Source organism: Bidens hawaiensis, unplaced genomic scaffold (genome assembly GCF_021521415.1).
Source record: "Bidens hawaiensis isolate Kalapana, Puna unplaced genomic scaffold, B.hawaiensis_p1.1 tig00032655_1, whole genome shotgun sequence".
Classification (NCBI taxonomy): domain Eukaryota; kingdom Viridiplantae; phylum Streptophyta; class Magnoliopsida; order Asterales; family Asteraceae; genus Bidens; species Bidens hawaiensis.
In genome coordinates this window covers 129,184-151,617 of record NW_027495572.1, presented here as the reverse complement: position 1 = coordinate 151,617, position 22,434 = coordinate 129,184, and the positions used below count along the sequence as shown (strand labels likewise).

Sequence of the window (22,434 nt, the reverse complement as noted above, 5' to 3'; positions counted from 1 at the left end):
GAGCAATTTATAAAAATGAGTCTAAAGGGTGTTTGGGTTTCATAAAAATAATGAGATTATAAACGTTCGTGTATTATATATATATATATATATATATAACATTATGAATTTTTAAAATTTTTTGTGCTCAGTGAAAAAAAGTGCCCCTATTGGGCTCTCACATCAACCACTCTTAGAACCGGCCATGCCCTTAGTTTTATCATATTTTAAGTTGTAATATCTACCAAAACATGAACTAGTTAAGAATGTTATGTCAAAACAGAAAAGTTAGATGGAAAATTAGAGGTGGGTTCTAATATTTAAGGGTATTTATATTCGGATATCTAAAAAAAGTCACGCCATTTACTCTTTTCACTGTTCTAATAATATAATACGATGCATTATAAAATTCTAAATACACCATTGATGTGTTTATATTTTCTATGTTTCATTAAAAATATTATTTGGAATCGAACCTGTCAAATATAACTGTTTTTTTCCTTTATCGTAATGAACTATGGTCCGGACAACTTTGCTACCATTACCAGTATTCATGTTTTTCGCGGAGTTCAGGGCATTCGCCACAACACACGGGTGGCTTACGTAAAGGTTTCGAATGCAAAAACACACCAAATCACGCGAACACAAATACTAGTTCTGGATAAAAGGGTCAATATGCATGTCCAACCTAAGAGTTCACCTCGTGTAAAATTTCGGAATTCATGTTGCCATTCAGATATTCAAAACAAAATATCTTTTAGTATGTAATATGTTTTTGTCATTATATTAAATATTTTTGCTATTATTTCTTTAGAAACAAATATTATAATTAATACATTATTATCATACGCCTTGATATCATCACTAGACACATTTATTGTCATACATCGTGATACAGTTAAACACATTAATGCAACTAGACTACAAGCCCTCTAGTTGTTAGTTAAACTTTTTAATGACCTAAATAGTGAATGTAATGGATTTTTATAAACAAATGGTGTATAACAATATTATAAATTCATATAATTATTAAATCCTTCTATGATGAACAATTATTAAACAATGACTAGTTCATGGACAAAACTTATCCCTTGGCCTTACTGTTCTAAATATTATTGTCCATACATATATTAAGGTTGATTATTCATACCTTCAAAAATACATATATTGAGTTAACATTTCAGTGTCATGAATTTCCTTTAATGTTGCCTGATTGTCATGCTCATAATTTCTTGTAATGAGCCAAGTTGCACACGGGGAGCAACTGAGCATGAATTTCACAGCTTCTAATATCCTTTTCTGTTTCTTTGTCTTTCCTCCGCTTATTTCTGGTGTTGATACCTTGGCTATGAACCAATCCCTCTCTGGAGATCAGACACTTGTCTCTCTTGCAGGAAACTTTGAAATGGGCTTCTTTAGACCAGGTAAGCCTCCCAACTATTACATAGGAATTTGGCACAAAAAAGTCAAAACACTAACAATAGTATGGGTAGCAAATAGAGAAACACCAATCTTTGACAGATTCTCTTCTAAGCTTAAAATAAAAGATGGTAACTTGGTGCTTTTAGACGAGTCAAACGCTCCAATTTGGTCAACAAAAATGATTTCTACTATTGCGCCTGCATCATCAGTAGTTCTTCTTGATGATGGTAATTTAGTTTTGAGATATGGGTCCAGTTCAAGCCCACCGATTTGGCAAAGTTTTGATCATCCAACTCATACCCTTTGCCTGGTAGTAAGTTCGGATACAATAAGCTTACAAATGCAACGCAGGTTATTACGTCTTGGAGAAATATGGAGGATGCTGCGTTGGGACTCTTTTCTTTAATGAATTTACAAAAGAAGAAGCAGTATGCACTCAAGTGGAATAGATCTGTAGAGTATTGGGCTAGTGGACCTTGGAATGGTCAATATTTTAGCTCAATACCTGATATCAATGTGCCTTACATTTTCAATTTCAGCTATGTAGACAATGAATGAGAGCTATTTTACATATTCTTTCTACAATTCTTCAGTTGTATCCAGATTAGTAATAGACGTCTCAGGTCAGATTCAGCAGCTGACATGGGAGGAGAGTTCCGAGAAGTGGTATTTGTTTTGGTCTCAACCTCGACAAACTTGCGATGTTTATGCTAAGTGTGGGGCGTTTAGTGTTTGCAATCAACAGATCTTGCCACCCTGTAACTGCTTGACTGGTTTTGAGTCTACATCACAGAGTGATTGGAATCAGAATGAATTTTCTAGAGGATGTGTCAGAAAAACCGAGTTGACATGTTTTAAGTTATGTCCCAGTTAAGTTTCTTTCAACATTTCATGAAAAAGAAACTCCATCGTTGGATGAATCAGCATGCAGAAGATCTTGCTTGGATGACTGCAGTTGCGAAGGATATAGTTTTATCTTCAAAACGTGTCGCCTCTGGAATAGTGAAAACTTAATCAACATATCACTTGTGTTTGTTTCAGGCGAGTCAACTATATAGAAATTTGTATTGAACATCAAAGTTGCTTCTAAAGATCTTCAACATCATATTAAGAATGACAAGATCAATGTGGGTACTATTGTCGGATCCATTGCAGGCGTGGTTTTTGTCTCGGGTCTAATTATTCTTATAATCAATAGAAAAAAGTCGATATGGGCTCGTAGAACAAGAATGGAGGGATCGTTGGTAGCGTTTGTCTATAGAGATTTAGAGATAGCCACTAAAAATTTCTCTGATAAACTTGGAGGAGGTGGATTTGGTTCTGTTTTCAAGGGGGTACTACGCGATTCATCTAGTGTGGCAGTGAAAAAACTTGAAAGTGTTAGCCAAGGAGAGAAGCAATTTAGGAGCAAAGTCAGCACAATTGGGACCATCCAACATGTTAATCTAGTACGCCTTCGTGGGTTTTGTGGAGAAGGTAACCATAAGTTGTTGGTGTATGATTACATGCCAAATGGTTCTCTAGATTTCCATCTTTTCCATAGAAAACAAGATAATGTTCTAGACTGGAAAACTAGGTATCAGATTGCAGTTGGAACTGCAAGAAGATGGGTTTATCTTCATGAGAAGTGTAGAGATTGTATAATTCATTGTGACATAAAGCCAGAAAACATTCATTTGGATGTAGAGTTCTGCCCAAAAGTTGCAGATTTTGGTCTAGCTAAGCTTGTGGGCCGAGACTTTAGCAAGGTTTTGACAACTATGAGAGGAACACGGGGATATCTAGCTCCAGAATGGTTGTCAGGGGTGCCTATCACTCCCAAAGCAGATGTTTATAGCTATGGAATGCTACTTTTTGAACTAGTACGTGGTACACGAAATTCTGAGCAATCTTGTGAAGGTTCAAGTTTTACATTCTTCCCTAGCGTGGGTGCAAATGTTGTTATGGAGGGAGGCGATATTCTTGGCCTGCTAGACAGTAGGTTAAATAGGGAAGCTGATGTTGAAGAAGTCATGAAAATTTGCAAAATTGCATATTGGTGTATTCAAGATGAAGAAGAAAGTAGGCCATCAATGAGTGAGGTGGAACATATTCTCGAAGGGGTTGTGGATGTGAGCATGCCTCCATTCCCGCAATCTTTAAAGTTTTTTGTTGATGGCACGGAGGATGTTCCATTCTTCAACGTGTCTTCCTCAATCTTCAACGAGTCTTCCTCAATCGGGAGTTCACAATAGCAAACTAGAAAATTAAATTACCGAATAAGACTTTAGCAAAATCAAATGAGAGCAAGAGTTACCTAGGCAAGGAATCTGAATTGTGACGACTCGGCCTTTATCGGTTATGGGAAAAATGCTATGGGAACCGGGAATCTAAAGGTATTAAGCTCTAGGAAACTTAATGGATCCTTAATCACTCTCAAGGTGTCGCCTAAAAAGAAATCTTAGAGATCATGTAAAAACACCGGCTTATTGGTTCACCTGTCACTGCACCAACTATGATTAATTACCCTAGAAAACAGCTAACCCCTTGGTTTCACTATCTCAATGCACCTAAGTACACGGGGTGGTTTTGAACAGTTTAAAGGACACGGGTAAACAGTGAAATTAAGGCAAAAATAGGCAAACCTCCTGTCAGATAATTTAACCTAAAACCCTAACAACGCAGACAAACCCGACAACTTATCACCCGTCGGATATTTAAGCTAGTAAGAATATAAACTTCTAATAATATGCCAAAAATCAGTTTCTATGGTAAATGAGCTCAATAAACCATAAACAAGTTGCAAACACACAGTAAACAACCCTAACATGTAACCTATAATCGAAAGATAATCAATCAAGCAACATGTGAAACATTCATTCAAGCATAAATCAAAAGTAAATACGCATGAGACACATCCAATAAAACTAATCAAAACTTTTAATTAACCAAAATCTCATAAACAAAACCCGAAAACCAACAAGTCCAAAAATAATCAACAAAACATCATCACAAGCCCAGGCAGTATAAAAGTTTAGCCAACCATAATAATCGATGAAACAAGAATAAAAAAATAAAGTGCGGTTCATCGAAAAGAAATAAATATGACTGAGTAACTTGCCAAGTAGCTTGATCTCTTCTTTAATCCAATGATAATAATGATATTCCTTTTGAAGCTCCCAACTCCTCTAGCCAAACACCTCCTGATCGAATAGGGGGCAGCCCCTCTCTTGACTTGCGTCTGAACAAAAAACAAAAAAATATGTATTAATTAGTAAAACTATATATATTCTATGATCTAAATAAACATGTTCTTTTATTTATTTATTTTTAATCGTGATTACTTATTTATACTTTTAATTGATTCGGCTTTTTATTCTTTGTTGGTCTCAAGTTTAGTAAGAATACTCATTTTAGTTCATTTTCACTTGAGACCATAAAAACCCATATATGAACCAATTATGCCAATTAGTTGATAAAAACACTTTAAAAGTTACTCAAAAGTGTGAGGAAATAATAATAATAAATATATATAATTAAGCTAATATCAAATATCCTCACACTTAAACCTTTTTCGTCCCTGAAAAAGTATTTTGCAATGGAATCATAATTCAAGACTAATCTTTAAAACATATAGGTTATCTTTTAAGCACAGATAAACGCAAAAATCACGATTGCCGATATTGTTGTCCACTTAAACCCAACCACCAGCCTATCAAGCCTCCAATTGCATTAAGCGTTTTAAATTCAAAAAAACTACGGCTACACCTACCCCATCTCAAACAAAGAGAGCTACAAAAACTAGAGTCAAAGCAGAATGGTTTGACAAATCACCATAAGCTAAGGACTCGTTGATGGTACTAAGTAGATACACTCGGTAAAATTTGATGGATGAATGGTCATGCGGAGGCCGTACGAGCATACCCTAAATATTATTGGACTTTGTCCTATATATTCCCTAAAAAAATATTTATTGACTAAAAAGCTTGAGGCCCCATAGCGATAACCTCAGTGTCACCATCCCCTTAGAAACGCGTAAACTCTCAGTCCCGTCTAGTATGTGCACTTTGGCCTCTTTTTCTATTTTTGAGAATGCTTCTTTGACATTTTACAATACATAACTTTCTCTTTTTCATTGCTTTTCGGACCAACTTTTGGAATACTTATAACTTTCAAAACATACTTTTTTTTGTCATTTCATTCATTTTTTTTCTATCTTTTTTTTTATCTTTCTATTTTTATATCACACTAAATATATAACTATTTTCTAAGCTCGTAAAAAGATGGACATGTGGTGTGTGCTGGTTTGAGTACATCTAAGTATTACAATCTTAAAGTTTTTAGATTATAATAATCCTCCCTAAGCATCGAAATTCGGTTTCACCATTTTTTAAATTATTAGATATATAAAATCTGCTAAAGAGGACTATCAAAGCTGGTTCGGCCTACCGACACATCCCAAATTAAGTGCGTTATCTTTTATTTAATCTCATATATAATAGTAGTTTAAAAAACCAATCTCAAATTTTTCTATCATTTTCCATTATTGGCAAAAAATTTCAATAATTATTCGGGACATTTTTTCAATTTTTTTTATTATAATTTTATTATTATTATTATTATTATTATTATTATTTTTTAAAATTTTTGGATTTTTTTAAATATAAAAATGTCAGTTTCTCATCCCCACACTTAAATGTCACATTGTCCTCAATGAGACAGGAAAAAGACAAAAATTAAAGCGCATTCAAATATAAGTAAAGTGGAACAGACTCCCCTGGTAAATATGACGATATTGCCTTGCGAGTCGTGTCTCATGCCCTCCAATTCGAACGAAAGCCTCACACTCCAGTGCTCTCTGCCAAGATATCACTTACGAACGAACTCGGCAATCAATCAACAATTGACCTCCCCACACTTGAATCAAACCATGTATTATCAACCTTCCACAAGCAATCTTGTTGCAACCTGAAAGAAAAACAGAAAACACGCGACCAGCAAAAGAAAGCAAGAAACCTCAAAAATAAAAATTAAAAATAAAAGCAAAAACATACTACCGGGTTGCCTCCTGGGAAGCGCTAAGTTTACAGAAGAGTCTTCAGCCATACTCGCTCCCGAAATTTCAATCAGAAGGCTTTTCTTTTATCCAACCCCGGTCTAACACATTTAATTCCACCCGTCCAACATATTCAAACAAATGGCACATAGTGAAACTAAACAGTAATATAAAACACACAAACTGGTCGGACCACCAATACTTAAACTTACCCGGGCCAAACCTAATACGTGGCATATAATGAGGAAAATGGTTATTCCTGCATTTTAGCGTTGTCCTATAACTCTTAATGTACCACTTTTGAACCCTCAAAATGTGCTGATCCAAGCATTTTCTCACCCTCTTCTGTGGCTTTTTCGATTTCAGTGGCGATCCACTATCTAGTTCATCCACTGACATTCTAACCTTCATAGGATGTAACGACTCAACTAACTCTAATGACTCCACATCATCTGTTACCGCTTCCTCTTCTTTTTCTTCTTTTGGTGACATTTTGATCTCTATTGTTAGCTTCCCCATGATTAGTTTTTCTAAATAGATAAGATCGCTAACAGGGTCAAATTCTCCATGTTTTTCAAAAACTGGTAAACCCACTAACTCATCACCAAACTCATCTTCCCAAGATGGTGTATGCTCCTCCTCTTCGTCATCTTCCATCTGGTCAAGTGGCTCCACAAAGGCATCTTCGCTCAGATCCGTGTAATCAGGTAGCTCCAACTCCATCTCTTCTATTACGCCCTCATCATCATTATTCCAGAATTCATCATCTGTTTCATAAACGGCTTCCTGCTCATTGTAAGAAAAACTCTCAATTTGATATCTAGCACTTAACTCCTCTAACCTAGCTTCTAGTTCTTCTAATTTACGGAGCCTATATATTTCGATCAACTTATCAAGACTAGCTTCCAATGCCTCTATCTTTTGGAGTCTTTCACGTTCCTCTTGTTCGGCCTTTTCCAACATCATCTCTTTCCAACATCTTCTATATAAAATACTCCTAAACTGACTCGATCTATTTAACATATTAACTAGACTTGATTAAATAAAACAGAAACAAAATGGTCCTAAGGACGACTAGACATATTTAATCTATAACACGGACTGGCTTAAAACAAACTAAGACACACAAATACAAATAAGACCAATTATTTAATTAATTTCAATCAAAGCTAGTTACGCCATCGCCTAAGTGTCCCCGAAAACGGCGCCAAAACTTGACCTGCGTAGAGTGGTATATAAAATTTTAACAAATAATGATCAAACACAACGAGTAATAAAAACCTAGAATACCCTCAACCAAACCACTAGCAACAAGCAAGTGAACCTATCGGGTGTAGAATAGTTATGGGAAGACCGGGAATATCGAACCCTAGAGACACTTATTAAACTAACGAAACTAGATCTAGAAGCTAATTAAATTAATAGTTAAGAAAATATATATTTTTGGATTTTTATTTATTTTATTTTAAAAACTAATAATTAATTTAACTAATTACTTAATTACATTAAAGTAAACTAGAAAATTAAATTACCGAATAAGACTTTAGCAAAATCAAATGAGAGCAAGAGTTACCTAGGCAAGGAATCTGAATTGTGACGACTCGGCCTTTATCGGTTATGGGAAAAATGCTATGGGAACCGGGAATCTAAAGGTATGAAGCTCTAGGAAACTTAATGGATCCTTAATCACTCTCAAGGTGTCGCCTAAAAAGAAATCTTAGAGATCATGTAAAAACACCGGCTTATTGGTTCACCTGTCACTGCACCAACTATGATTAATTACCCTAGAAAACAGCTAACCCCTCGGTTTCACTATATCAATGCACCTAAGTACACGGGGTGGTTTTGAACAGTTTAAAGGACACGGGTAAACAGTGAAATTAAGGCAAAAATAGGCAAACCTCCTGTCAGATAATTTAACCTAAAACCCTAACAATGCAGACAAACCCGACAACTTATCACCCGTCGGATATTTAAGCTAGTAAGAATATAAACTTATAATAATATGCCAAAAATCAGTTTCTATGGTAAATGAGCTCAATAAACCATAAACAAGTTTCAAACACACAGTAAACAACCCTAACATGTAACCTATAATCGAAAGATAATGAATCAAGCAACATGTGAAACATTCATTCAAGCATAAATCAAAAGTAAATACGCATGAGACACATCCAATAAAACTAATCAAAACTTTTAATTAATCAAAATCCCATAAACAAAACCTGAAAACCAACAAGTCCAAAAATAATCAACAAAACATCATCACAGGCCCAGGCAGTATAAAAGTTTAGCCAACCATAATAATCGATGAAACAAGAATAAAAAAATAAAGTGCCGTTCATCGAAAAGAAATAAATATGATTGAGTAACTTGCCAAGTAGCTTGATCTCTTCTTTAATCCAATGATAATACTGATATTCCTTTTGAAGCTCCCAACTCCTCTAGCCAAACACCTCCTGATCGAATAGGGGGCAACCCCTCTCTTGACTTGCGTCTGAACAAAAAACAAAAAAAATATGTATTAATTAGTAAAACTATACATATTCTATGATCTAAATAAACATGTTTCTTTTATTTATTTATTTTTAATCGTGATTACTTATTTATACTTTTAATTGATTCGGCTTTTTATTCTTTGTTGGTCTCAAGTTTAGTAAGAATACTCATTTTAGTTCATTTTCACTTGAGACCATAAAAACCCATATATGAACCAATTATGCCAATTAGTTGATAAAAATACTTTAAAAGTTACTTAAAAGTGTGAGGAAATAATAATAATAAATTTATATAATTAAGCTAATATCAAATATCCTCACACTTAAATCTTTTTCGTCCCTAAAAAAGTATTTTGTAATGAATTAATAATTCAAGACTAATCTTTAAAACATATAGTTTATCTTTTAAGCACAGATAAACGCAAAAATCACGATTGCCGATATTGTTGTCCACTTAAACCCAGCCACCAGCCTATCAAGCCCACAATTGCATTAAGCATTTTAAATTCAAAAAAACTACGGCTACACCTACCCCATCTCAGAAAAAGAAAGCTACAAAAACTAGAGTTAAAGCAGAATGGTTTGACAAATCACCATAAGCTAAGGACTTGTTGATGGTACTAAGTAGATACACTCGGTAAAATTTGATAGATGAATGGTCATGCGGAGGCCGTACGAGCATACCCAAAATATTATTGAACTTTGTCCTATATATTCCCTAAAAAATATTTATTGACTAAAAACCTTGAGGCCCCATAGCGATAACCTCAGAGTCACTATCTCCTTAGCAACGCGTAAACTCTCAGTCCCGTCTAGTATGTGCACTTTGGCCTCTTTTCCTCTTTTTGAGAATGCTTCTTTGACATTTTACAATACATAACTTTCTCTTTTTCATTGCTTTTCGGACCAACTTTTGGAATACTTATAACTTTTATAACATACTTTTTTTTTCATTTCATTCATTTTTTTTCAATCTTTTTTTTATTTTTCTTTTTTTTATATCACCCTAAATATATAACTATTTTCTAAGCTCGTAAAAAGATGGACATGTGGTGTGTGCTGGTTTGAGTGCATCTAAGTCTTACCATCTTAAAGTTTTTAGATTATAATAATCCTCCTTAAGCATCGAAATTCGGTTTCACCATTTTTTAAATTATTAGATATATAAAATCTGCTAAAAAGGACTATCAAAGCTGGTTCGGCCTACCGACGCATCCCAAATTAAGTGTGTTATCTTTTATTTAATCTCATATATAATAGTAGTTTAAAAAATCAATCTCAAATTTTTCTATCATTTTCCATTATTGGCAAAAAATTTCAATAATTATTCGGGACATTTTTTCAATTTTTTTTATTATAATTTTATTATTATTATTATTTTTTAAAATTTTTGAATTTTTTTTCAATATAAAAATTTCAGTTTCTCATCCCCACACTTAAATGTCACATTGTCCTCAATGAGACAGGAAAAAGACAAAAATTAAAGCGCATTCAAATATAAGTAAAGTGGAATAGACTCCCCTGGTAAAATGACGATATTGTCTTGCGAGTCGTGTCTCATGCCCTCCAATTCGAACGAAAGCCTCACACTCCAGTGCTCTCTACTAAGATATCACTTACGAACGAACTCGGCATTCAATCAACAAATGACCTCCCCACACTTGAATCAAACCATGTATCATCAACCTTACACAAGCAATCTTGGCGCAACCTGAAAGAAAAACAAAAAACATGCGACCAGCAAAAGAAAGCAAGAAACCTCAAAAATAAAAATTAAAAATAAAAGCAAAAACATACTACCCGGTTGCCTCCCGGGAAGCGCTAAGTTTACAAACGAGTCTTCAGCCAGACTCGCTCCCGATATTTCAATCAGAAAGCTTTTCTTTTATCCAACCCCGGTCTAACACATTTAATTCCACCCGTCCAACAGATTCAAACAAATAGCACATAGTGAAACTAAACAGTAATATAAAACACATAAACTGGTCGGACCACCAATACTTAAACTTACCCAGGCCAAATCTAATACGTGGCATATAATGAGGAAAATGGTTACTCCTGCATTTTAGCGTTGTCCTATAACTCTTAATGTACCATTTTTGAACCCTCAAAATGTGTTGATCCAAGCATTTTCTCATCCTCTTCTGTGGCTTTTTCGATTTCAGTGGCGATCCACTATCTAGTTCATCCACTGACATTCTAACCTTCATAGAATGTAACGACTCAACTAACTCTAATGACTCCACATCATCTGTTACCACTTCCTCTTCTTTTTCTTCTTTTGGTGACATTTTGATCTCTATTGTTAGCTTCCCCATGATTAGTTTTTCTAAATAGATAAGATCGCCAACAGGGTCAAATTCTCCATGTTCTTCAAAAACTGGTAAACCCACTAACTCATCACCAAACTCATCCTCCCAAGATGGTGCATGCTCCTCCTCTTCGTCATCTTCCATCTGGTCAAGTGGCTCCACAAAGGCATCTTCGCTCAGATCCGTGTAATTAGGTAGCTCCAACTCCATCTCTTCTATTACGCCCTCATCATCATTATTCCAGAATTCATCATCTGTTTCATAGACGGCTTCCTGCTCCTTGTAAGAAAAACTCTCAATTTGATATCTAGCACTTAACTCCTCTAACCTAGCTTCTAGTTCTTTTAATTTACGGAGCCTATATATTTCGATCAACTTATCAAGCCTAGCTTCAAATGCCTCTATATTTTGGAGTCTTTCACGTTCTTGTTCGGCCTTTTCCAACATAATCTCTTTCCAACATCTTCTATATAAAATACTCCTAAACTGACTCGATCTATTTAACATATTAACTAGACTTGATTAAATAAAACAGAAACAAAATTGTCCTAAAGACGACTATACACATTTAATCTATAACACGGAATGGCTTAAAACAAACTAAGACACACAAATACAATTAAGACCAATTATTTAATTAATTTCAATCAAAGCTAGTTATGCTATCGCCTAAGTGTCCCCGACAACGTCGCCAAAACTTGATGTGCGTAGAGTGGTATATAAAATGTTAACAAATAATGACCAAACACAACGAATAATAAAAACCTAGAATACCCTCAACCAAACCACTAGCAACAGGCAAGTGAACCTATTGGGTGTAGAATAGTTATGGGAAGACCGGGAATATCAAACCTTAGAGACACTTATTAAAATAACGAAACTAGATCTAAAAGCTAATTAAATTAATAGTTAAGAAAATATATATTTTTGGATTTTTAATTATTTTATTTTAAAAGCTAATAATTAATTTAACTAATTACTTAATTAAATTAAAGTAAACTAGAAAATTAAATTGTCGAATAACACTTTAGTAAAATCAAATGAGAGCAAGAGTTACCTTGGCAAGGAATCTGAATTGTGACGAATCGGCTTTTATCGATTATGGGAAAAATGCTATGGGAACCGGGAATCTAAAGGTATGAAGCTCTAGGAAACTTAATAGATCCTTAATCACTCTCAAGGTGTCGCCTAAAAAGAAATCTTAGAGATCATGTAAAAACACCGGCTTATTGGTTCACCTGTCAGTGCACCAACTATGATTAATTACCCTAGAAAACAGCTAACCCCTCGGTTTCACTATCTCAATGCACCTAAGTACACGGGGTGGTTTTGAACAGTTTAAAGGACACCGGTAAACAGTGAAATTAAGGCAAAAATAGGCAAACCTCCTGTCAGATAATTTAACCTAAAACCCTAACAACGCAGACAAACCCGACAACTTATCACCCGTCGATATTTAAGCTAGTAAGAATATAAACTTCTAATAATATGCCAAAAATCAGTTTCTATAGTAAATGAGTTCAATAAACCATAAACAAGTTGCAAACACACAGTAAACAACCCTAACATGTAACCTATAATCGAAAGATAATCAATCAAGCAACATGTGAAACATTCGTTCAAGCATAAATCAAAAGTAAATACGCATGAGACACATCCAATAAAACTAATCAAAACTTTTAATTAATCAAAATCCCATAAACCAAACCCGAAAACCAACAAGTCCAAAAATAATCAACAAAACATCATCAAAAGCCCAGGCAGTATAAAAGTTTAGCCAACCATAATAATCGATGAAACAAGAATAAAAAAATAAAGTGCGGTTCATCGAAAAGAAATAAATATGATTCAGTAAGTTGCCAAGTAGCTTGATCTCTTCTTTAATCCAATAATAATACTGATATTCCTTTTGAAGCTCCCAACTCCTCTAGCCAAACACCTCCTGATCGAATAGGGGGCAACCCCTCTCTTGACTTGCGTCTGAACAAAAAACAAAAAAATATGTATTAATTTGTAAAACTATACATATTCTATGATCTAAATAAACATGTTCTTTTATTTATTTATTTTTAATTGTGATTACTTATTTATACTTTTAATTGATTCGGCTTTTTATTCTTTGTTGGTCTCAAGTTTAGTAAGAATACTCATTTTTGTTCATTTTCACTTGAGACCATAAAAACCCATATATGAACCAATTTTGCCAATAAGTTGATAAAAACACTTTATAAGTTACTCAAAAGTGTGAGGAAATAATAATAATAAATATATATAATTACTCTATTTATATATATAATTACTCTACTTGATTCTCACGTTTAACACGTTAATTTCATTTATACATTAATTTTCTATTTAAAAAATAAATGTTTCTATATATAAATATACCAATAAGATCAAAATTAGAAAAGTACATATGCCCGTGTGAAAGAAATATCAATAAGATCAAATTTTGAAAAATATATGCATAGCGTGTTTTGACAAACAAATTTCAGTAATCCAGGTTTCTACTCTTACCTCTAATATCCATCAAATCATTAATGCCATACAGTTTTAAATTTCTCTAAAACAATTCATTGTTTTTAAGTACCTGAAAAAATTACAGAAGAGTGAAAAAAATCCAAATTTTATAAAATAATAATTATAACATATTTTTAATAATTTAAGTTTTATTTTAGGTTGTTATTTAGACCATGTGTAGTCATAACTTTCCAGCCCTGGGCGTTATGCGTCACGTGGTGCCTACTCAGAGTTATGGTTTTTTTTTTTGCAAAAAGAGGGTGTAGTCATAACTTTTTGCCCCGTGGGTGTTATGCGTCACGTGGCGCCCAATCACTATTAAATCTTTTTTTTTGGTGTTTCTTAAAATAATAATTCATTAAATAACTAAATATAAAATAAAAAAACTAACTTAAAATTAAAAAAAAGTACATTAATCTCACAAATAAAAACTAAATTAAAATGAAAAAAAATACATTAAATTAAAAAAAATACAACAATAATAATAAGACGAAATGTTGTATTTTTCAAAAATTTTCGCTTGTCGAATTGCTTTTAGAGATTGGACTCTTGGGTCGTCTTCGGATAACTCCTTTGTTAAAACCTCGATGTCGTGGTCCAGTTCATTCCTTTTGAGTACTTCGACGGCGTCCAAATTTACTTGAAGAAGTTGAGCTCCAAAGTTCCTGTATACATTTGAGTCGAATGTTCATTTCTGTGAAATGACTTTTCATTTCGATATTTGAACATGTTGTCGACGACGACGCGGCCCCTTCCCTCTTCCTGTTGCTTCTCCTACCCCCCGGTCGAGGGATCTCAGCAACATCCGCATAGGGATTCCTGTCTTCATTATCGCTTATGTTGAAGTTTCGAGCGTCAGAACTTGACGTTTTTAGATCAATCGGAGACGAAGTTTTAGACCTTTTGTTTGGACTAACACTTTCGGTGTCGGCCTCCATAACTGGGCCCATTTAGGGTGAAACCTCATGTGATTTTCCAACAGCCAAAGTAATTGAATTTCCCTGAGTTTCGTTGATACTCTGTCAACGCCCTTTCCATGATTTATGCGTCAAAGACACCGCGACACCACGTTCGAGCCATCCGAGAGTGAACCGTATGGTAAACCGTGCATTTGGAGTTTATATCGGTCCACTTCGAGATTACCGAATCTTTTTCTCGACGCGAGTCCCCGCCAAGTTCGTGGAACAAACATTTAATTTTGTTCCAAAATGCGCCCGATGATTGATAGTTCACTAAAAAAAATAAAAATATTCAATTAGTTCAGTGTTTGTTCGAAATTCAAAAAAAAATATATATTTTTTAAAAACTTACCGCACTGTTCATCTTCCGATATCGCGCACCAAGCAGGAGCAACTAATTAACACTCGTCGGTAGTCCACGGTATAGTGTTCTTTTTAGCCCTAGCTTCGCCGGTGGGTTTCTTTACGTGTTTTCTCCCACGTCCACGTTGGCTCGAACCGCCGCGAGTCTCCAGGACGTGTTGTGGCTCCGGGTTGATTTGTGTCTCTGGCACCATCTCGTCGTCGGGTTGGGAACCCGAACCGGCCATCATGTTTGTGGTTGGGTTTTGGAAACCGGGCACCGTATTTGGGTTAGGGCATCCGGAACCTAGATAGTGTATGTACACGGCCATTTGCGGGTCAAACGGATACGGGGTTTGAGGGATAGGGATTGTTGGCCTCGGGACGGTAGACGGGTTCAGTTGTGGATTATTTGGGTCGGGATTGTTTGCGTTGCCTTGTTGGGCATATTGACCGAAACCGAGAATTTGGTTGTTAAACGGAAACATTTTGGTTGGTGTTCTTGAATATATATGTGAGTGTTTTATAGAGAACTAGTAGAAGTGTGTATAAAAATTGAGGTTTGGATTTGTTTTTATAGTATATTTGTGTTAATATTTAAAAAATGTTTTTTATTATTCCGACGGCTACTAGTTCAACGGTAATTTTTTTTTTGAAATGGTGCCAAGTTGCATTATGTTAAAAACGCTTGAAATAAAAAAAAACCAAAACGTCGGGGTGGGGGGGGGGGGGTTAGGGGGGGGGGGGTTGAGGCAAACGCCGTCCAAAACATGGCACTACGCTTGGTTTTATAATATTATTTTAATAAAGTCTGATGTTGACATATTTGTAATGTATATGACAATTTTTGATATTATTATGAAGTTACTCTCATGTCTCATATGGATTTATGAATTTATGTAAACGCTGCTAGGACACATTCACCACTTATCTTGATATGCGAAACTTGAACTTTTAACTAGCGAGGGTCAAAAATATTAGACTAATCATAACTTCATACACATAAAAAAACCACCTTTTTTTTTCACTCAGTTAAGACCATAAATCCCAAAAAGTAAAATAAAAATAGCCAGTGTTTACACATAAACAAGCAATTCAAATTCCAGATTATTTGATTAAAAGATATTTCATGGCCTTTTTAGCCTAAAGTAAAAAAATATGTTGTCCATAGTACTATATTAAATCTACTACAGCGTGATCTTTTATACATATGATAGCAGATTTCTACTTCAAAAATTGCATGGCATCATTAAAATTGTATGTGCTGCATACCCTATTCCTAAGCCCAAATTCAGGGGGGCCACAACCCCTCCCTGCCCTTAATATATTCTGCCCATGTTTGTCTTGCATCTAGCAGTACTAGAGATAGTATCATAATAGCATGGTGCGTTGGAGTAAACCAATTTGCTTATTTTTATGGTGGAGATCTTGGGGTTCATGGTTGATGGCTCTGCCGTGCGTTGGATGACCTTAATATTAAGGCCAGTTATTAAACTTGACACGATCCATGAAGAAGAATATGCCGTGATTCTGTGACAAATCTAGACATCAGTTTCACGGTAACATTTCAAAAAAAAATATTTTTTACCGTATTTCACACAATTAAACTAGGTTCATCTTCGAGAATCGTGAAAACAAACTTAGGCTGAAGGTGAAAAAAAATTGGGCCTTAAATTAGTTGAGTAATTGTGTTTAAACATTAAAAAATACATATATTTTTTAAGAAAATATATATAATTAAAAAATAAAAATTCAGGCCTATCGGGGAGTCGGGCCCGAGTCGGTCGACCACCGGTGCAGTCTCATAACCGACCTTGATGTAAACGGAACAAAATAGAAATACAATAATAAATAAATTTAAACACATGGAGTACAAATTTCTCCTATTCGGTTTTTGAAAGCTTGATATCGAATCATTACATCATTTTTTTACTTAATTAAACGTTTATCTTCCGTCTGCACAAATAAAGCATTGTTCAAATGTTCATTACCCATTCGGTTGCACAAATCCGTCTTGATTAGTTTAATTTTAGAAAAAAAAAACACTTTTCAATGGTTCTTGTTGTAACCAGCAATACCAATGATAACTTCAATATATAATAAACCAAAAAACAAAAGTGGTGTGCTTTCCGGTGTCCACCATTACACGAGCAATGTCACACATTACACCCAATTTTGCAAATTTATCATCTTCCTTTAAAGTATGATAAAAATTCGTAAGATCATCACTCAAAATACACCATCTTTCTTCATTACTAAAATCATTCGGAATTCGGATGCATCGCATGACTATCTTATATATACCAAACTTAGAATTTAAATCACCAGAATTAAACTAGACATATCTTCTATCAAACAAGTTCAGACCTCACTGAATCTATTTTCATGTTCTTGAATTTGCTTATCCAAAACCATATTAAAAACTTCAACCTCAAAATGATGTCGAGTGGTGGTGTGTGGTGCGACATTGATTGATGTCCGGCTAGTTTCCAATTTCCAAACAACGAGATTAGTTTTTGAAATGGCTAACGGGATTTAATTTGATTGGACTTTTAAACTTTGAGATTTTAATTGGGTTAAACTTTTAAATTGGTTGAGCTTTAAACAAATAGGGTTAATGTTATATTTTTTCAGGGGTAGCGAAATACGAAAAATATAACCAAAAGAATATTTGTTTACACCACCGACGAAAAGTTGAGGGGTAGTGAAGGCTACCTCTAATGATAGGTCTATCCCTGCCGTGGTTGTAGGTGGCGGAAACTTCTACAAAAATCATGAGGGTGATTACTATGGTGTTATTCGACATTCGTTGTCAACAAAGAAGATGTTAGTAGCACAAGTCCTTGCTACTGACATCTTTGTGAACATGAAGAGGTCACTCCCTTTTATTATGACTTCTAACGTGACGAGTTTATCCCTTATTTTCATAAATATTAAATATGTAACATATATCAAAACTTAAAACTATTTAAGAATTTTGTGTAAATACTTAAGAAAGAAAATAGGAGGCAAGTTGTATACATTAAGGGCAATTATTTAGAGACATTTGTGTTATGGGTACAAAGGTTTTATATTATAGTAGTTATATGCAAAAGATATGTTTAAAAGGGAATCACATAACTTTGTTTAACTCGTGTAAAATTTTCAAGTTGGACCTGCCACACAGTGAAGAAGAACCATTAGAAACAATCTTAACTAGTTTTATACCCGTCCATCGGACGGGTATATAATGTTATAATGCCATATCCATCTTTCTTTACATTCAAAAGAAATTCAGAATAAGCTTAACATTCAAAAGTATAACTAATTTAGAGTGTTCACATTTGAATCTCTAACTTTATTTGTGTTTTAGAGTTTCATTTAAGGGAGAAAAGGGAAAGAAAGCAAGGAATGGAGAAAATGATTGTGTTCCTGAGTTTTGTTTTACGGTGCGTTTCCGAGTTTCACTTAAGATGGGAAAATAAATGAAACAGAAGGATATGTAGTATGTTCCTGAGATTTTTTTTTTGAAAGGAAAAGAAAGGAAGTATAAAAATCTTGTGTTCCCAATATACATTACACTCCGTTCTTGAGTCCAATTTAGTGAAAGAAAGGAAAAGAAAACGAGAAAAAATAAGAAAAAAAATGGTGTTCCTGGGTTATTTTAAGGAGGGAAACAAAAAGAAATTAATTAATTTAGAAGAAAAATTGACCCTAATCTCAATCTTTCCAAATCAGAAAGAATTGGAGAGAAAGAAAAGCGGAACAAGATTAATCAAACTCAAATTACAAAGATACCCTTATCATATTAATTTTAGGTCTTCGTTGTTTTTTTGACTGTAACCAAATTTCCGCCTACTCCGAAGCCGCAAGCACATCACCCACGACCTGCAAATCCTTTTTTGTGACTATTACTTCAATGAGTTTATGATTACCAATTAAAGCATGAATCTTTTTTTCTTTTTCTTTATTTTTTGGACACTGAGTTGAAACTTTCAAAAGATATGCATCAGTGACTTACATATATGTTGCTTTTGATTCAACTCAGGTTATTATATATATGATTATTAATGATATTATTAGGAGATAACTGTTAGTATCATCATTATAAGATATGTACTAGAATTTATTTAATTAGGATATGGTTTACTTAAGTTATAATTTGAATTTCTAATATCATTTTGGCTCGTATATAATATTAGAGCATAGCTTAATTTGTATCCTTTTTATTTGTGTGTGTTATGGCTCATAAACTAACCAGAGTAGGAATTATAATTTTGTTGTGAAAGTTTGTATATTTTCAGATGCAAGATTGAAAAACAGATGAGAAGTTGTTTAAGAATACGAAGGTGATAGTAAAGCTCTATAACTAAATACTTATAAGAAACAAGGGTATAGTCATAAATTTGCAAGTCTCATGTCTTTTCATTTCAACTCAGGAACACATGAAGCTTTAATTTCTTTTCTTTTCCTTCAAACTTGGGAACACGATAGTAACTTATATGTTTTCCTTTCCATCTCTTTCTTTTCTTTTATTAAGGGAGTGTTTGGCCTAGCTTTTTTTTAGCCAAGCTTATAGCTTTTTTTTTACAAAATAGCTTAATTTGGTGTTTGGTTTAGCTTTTTAAGCTTATACTTATGAGCTTATATAAGCTAATTTGAAGAAGATTTTTGAAGATGGTTTTTTAACTTATTTGAAGAAGCTTATATGTTTAAGGTGGTAAGTTACTCATTTGCCCTCAAATGGTGGTGGATTAATAATTATTGAAACAACTTATTACTATAACAAATTATTAAGACGTATAATCAACTTGTAGAATATAAGCTAATCCAAACACTTAAAAAAAGATTATCAAATAACAGAAAATAAGTTATAAGCTACTTTAAAATATAAGCATAAGCTCAAAAATTAAAGCTAACACCCCCTAATTCCCTTTCCTTTCTTTTCTTTTATCTATTAAACTCGGGAACAGAGAGAAGATAAGAAAGAAAAAAGTGGAGAAAATAAGAGGTTTAAAGAGTACGTTGTTTCTTCTAATTTGAAAGAAATTGGATGGAAAGAGAAGAAAATAAAAGAGAAAGAAAAGAAATCAAGATGAATGGAAAGGAGAAAAAAGGAAATGTTTCTTTTCCATTATGTTATTAAAATGAACTCGGGAAAAGAAGGAAAAGGAAGGAAAAAACAAAAGGGTTGTTCCCGATTTTTATTAAAAGAGAGAGAGAGAGAGAGAGAGAGAGAAATAAAAAGAGAAAAGAAGAGTAAAATAAGAGGATTTGTTCCTTTCAAATTGAAAAGATTTGAAAAATACAAGAAACAAGGAAAACTATATATATAGGCATAACATATGCAGCGCATATGTTATACGTCGTATCACATATACGACGTATATGTTCACACCCCCCCTCAAGTTGGAGCTTGAGAAAAACCCAACTTTGACAACGAGTGAAAATGATACCCTGGTAAGCTCTTAGTAAGAAATGTTAGCAAGCTGATCCTCATGTTGGTATGAACCAAAGTGACCAGTCCCTCATGTAACTTTTCACGAACAAAATGACAGTCAATTTCAATGTGTTTAGTTCTCTCATCAAAAACAGGAATCTTTGCACTATAAATTCCAGCTTGACTAACACATGTAAGCATGACGAACATTGAACTCCGAGAATGGTCTTGTAAGCCAAGCAAGTTCAGCACAGTCACTCGTTGAAGAGATCGGTATTTGGCTTCAACCGAGCTTAAAGAAACAGTAGGCTGCTTCTTAGATTTCCAAGAATTCGGAGATCCGTCATGTAATCGTTGAAAAACAATGACAAAAAAGAAAAGAAAAAAGAAGCAAGAAGAGAAAATCTTATTTAATCCGAATGAAAAATTACAGATGCAAGAAACAAAGAAAACTATATATATGTAGACATAACATATGCGGCGCATATATTATACATCATATAACATATATGGCGTATATGTTCACAGGTTGAGGTTTCTGTTTGCAGGTTATGTACATCGGTTACCACCAGACAGTATGAAGTTCCTCATAGACTTTTTACATTCACAGGACCGAAGAGATCCATGTGAAGTAGGTCCAAGGTGTTGACAATTGAGTTAACCTTCTTGGAGTGATGAGGCTTTTTGTGTTGTTTTACTTTCTTGCATGACACACATTGGTCTTCAAATTGAAATTCTTCAAGGGAACCCCAAGTACCAATCCGTTCTTGACAATGTAATTCATCTTGCGAAGATGAATATGTCCCATTCTTCGGTGCCACAATTCTGACTTAGATTCTGTTGCTTTTGACAGAAGACATGACTCTTCTGTTTCCATATCGGTTGATCTCATATCCATTACGTACGTGTTCTTTTCTCTTGGAGCCTTCATCACGACCCAGGTCTCTGGTATCTTGAAACCAGAATAAAGTACGAGTGTCTCATCTTTAGTGAAATGAACGGTGTATTCTTTGTCACAAATCTGAGAGACACTCAACATGTTGTGTTTCAACTCTTCCACAAAATTCACTTTTCCAATTTTATTCTTCCATTCGTCACAGTCCCAATACCAGTAATTCTTCCTCCACTTTCTCCTGCGAAACTAACCCTTCCTCCTTGAACAGACTTCCAATCACGTAACAATTTCTTGTTACTAGTCATGTGCCAGGAACAGCCACTGTCAACAACCCACATATTGTTTACAGTCCTGTTCGACTGTTCCTACACAATTAAAAAAATAGATTAAAATCTGGGGACCCAAGACCTTCTGGTCTTGGGTTGATTAAACCTGTTATCTGGCATCCAACACCTTGGATGCCCAAAGTTAGTTTGAGGAGAATCTCTGTAAGATCTGAAAGGAAAATTTCTAGATGACTGGCTATGAGGCCATCCAAACCTTCGTGAATGTCTAGCATTAATGGAATTATAATTGTTGGTTTGGTAATTCACTTGGAAAAAACAAGACTGGTTTCTTTGAAATCTTGGATTAGTCCAATGATTGAAATTTGATGTGTTAGCATTCTTACCAGTATCATATTTAGTATTCGTTTTATTCTCAGTTTTAGTAGGCCTCATATTTCTAGATTTTCTTTGTTTCAGAGGACAATCAGTGACAAGGTGTCCTATCCTGTTGCATCTAAAACAACTTTTGTTCGAACTATTCTGGTTGTTTTGAACTCTCGTCTCAAAAGTTGTTGTAGATGTCGAGGTTGCGTTACTATCAGTTTGTCTCACATATGGGGGGACAAACGGATTTAGGGAAGATTTCTTTTCATCAAACTTATAGTCCTCCCCTCGTTTTAGTAACACAACCTCTTCTTTTATCTCACCCGATTCGGACGACTTGTCCGAATTAGACGAGACAGAACTTGAGACAGAACTTGCGACATTAGAACTTGTCTTACTCGTT

General features: G+C 34.3%; 1 pseudogene; it reads left to right on the top strand.

The window, feature by feature from the left end:
• The first annotated feature begins 988 nt into the window (after positions 1-988).
• On the top strand, positions 989-7,536 carry LOC143583873 (G-type lectin S-receptor-like serine/threonine-protein kinase At2g19130 pseudogene; annotated as a pseudogene).
• The last annotated feature ends 14,898 nt before the right edge of the window (positions 7,537-22,434 follow it).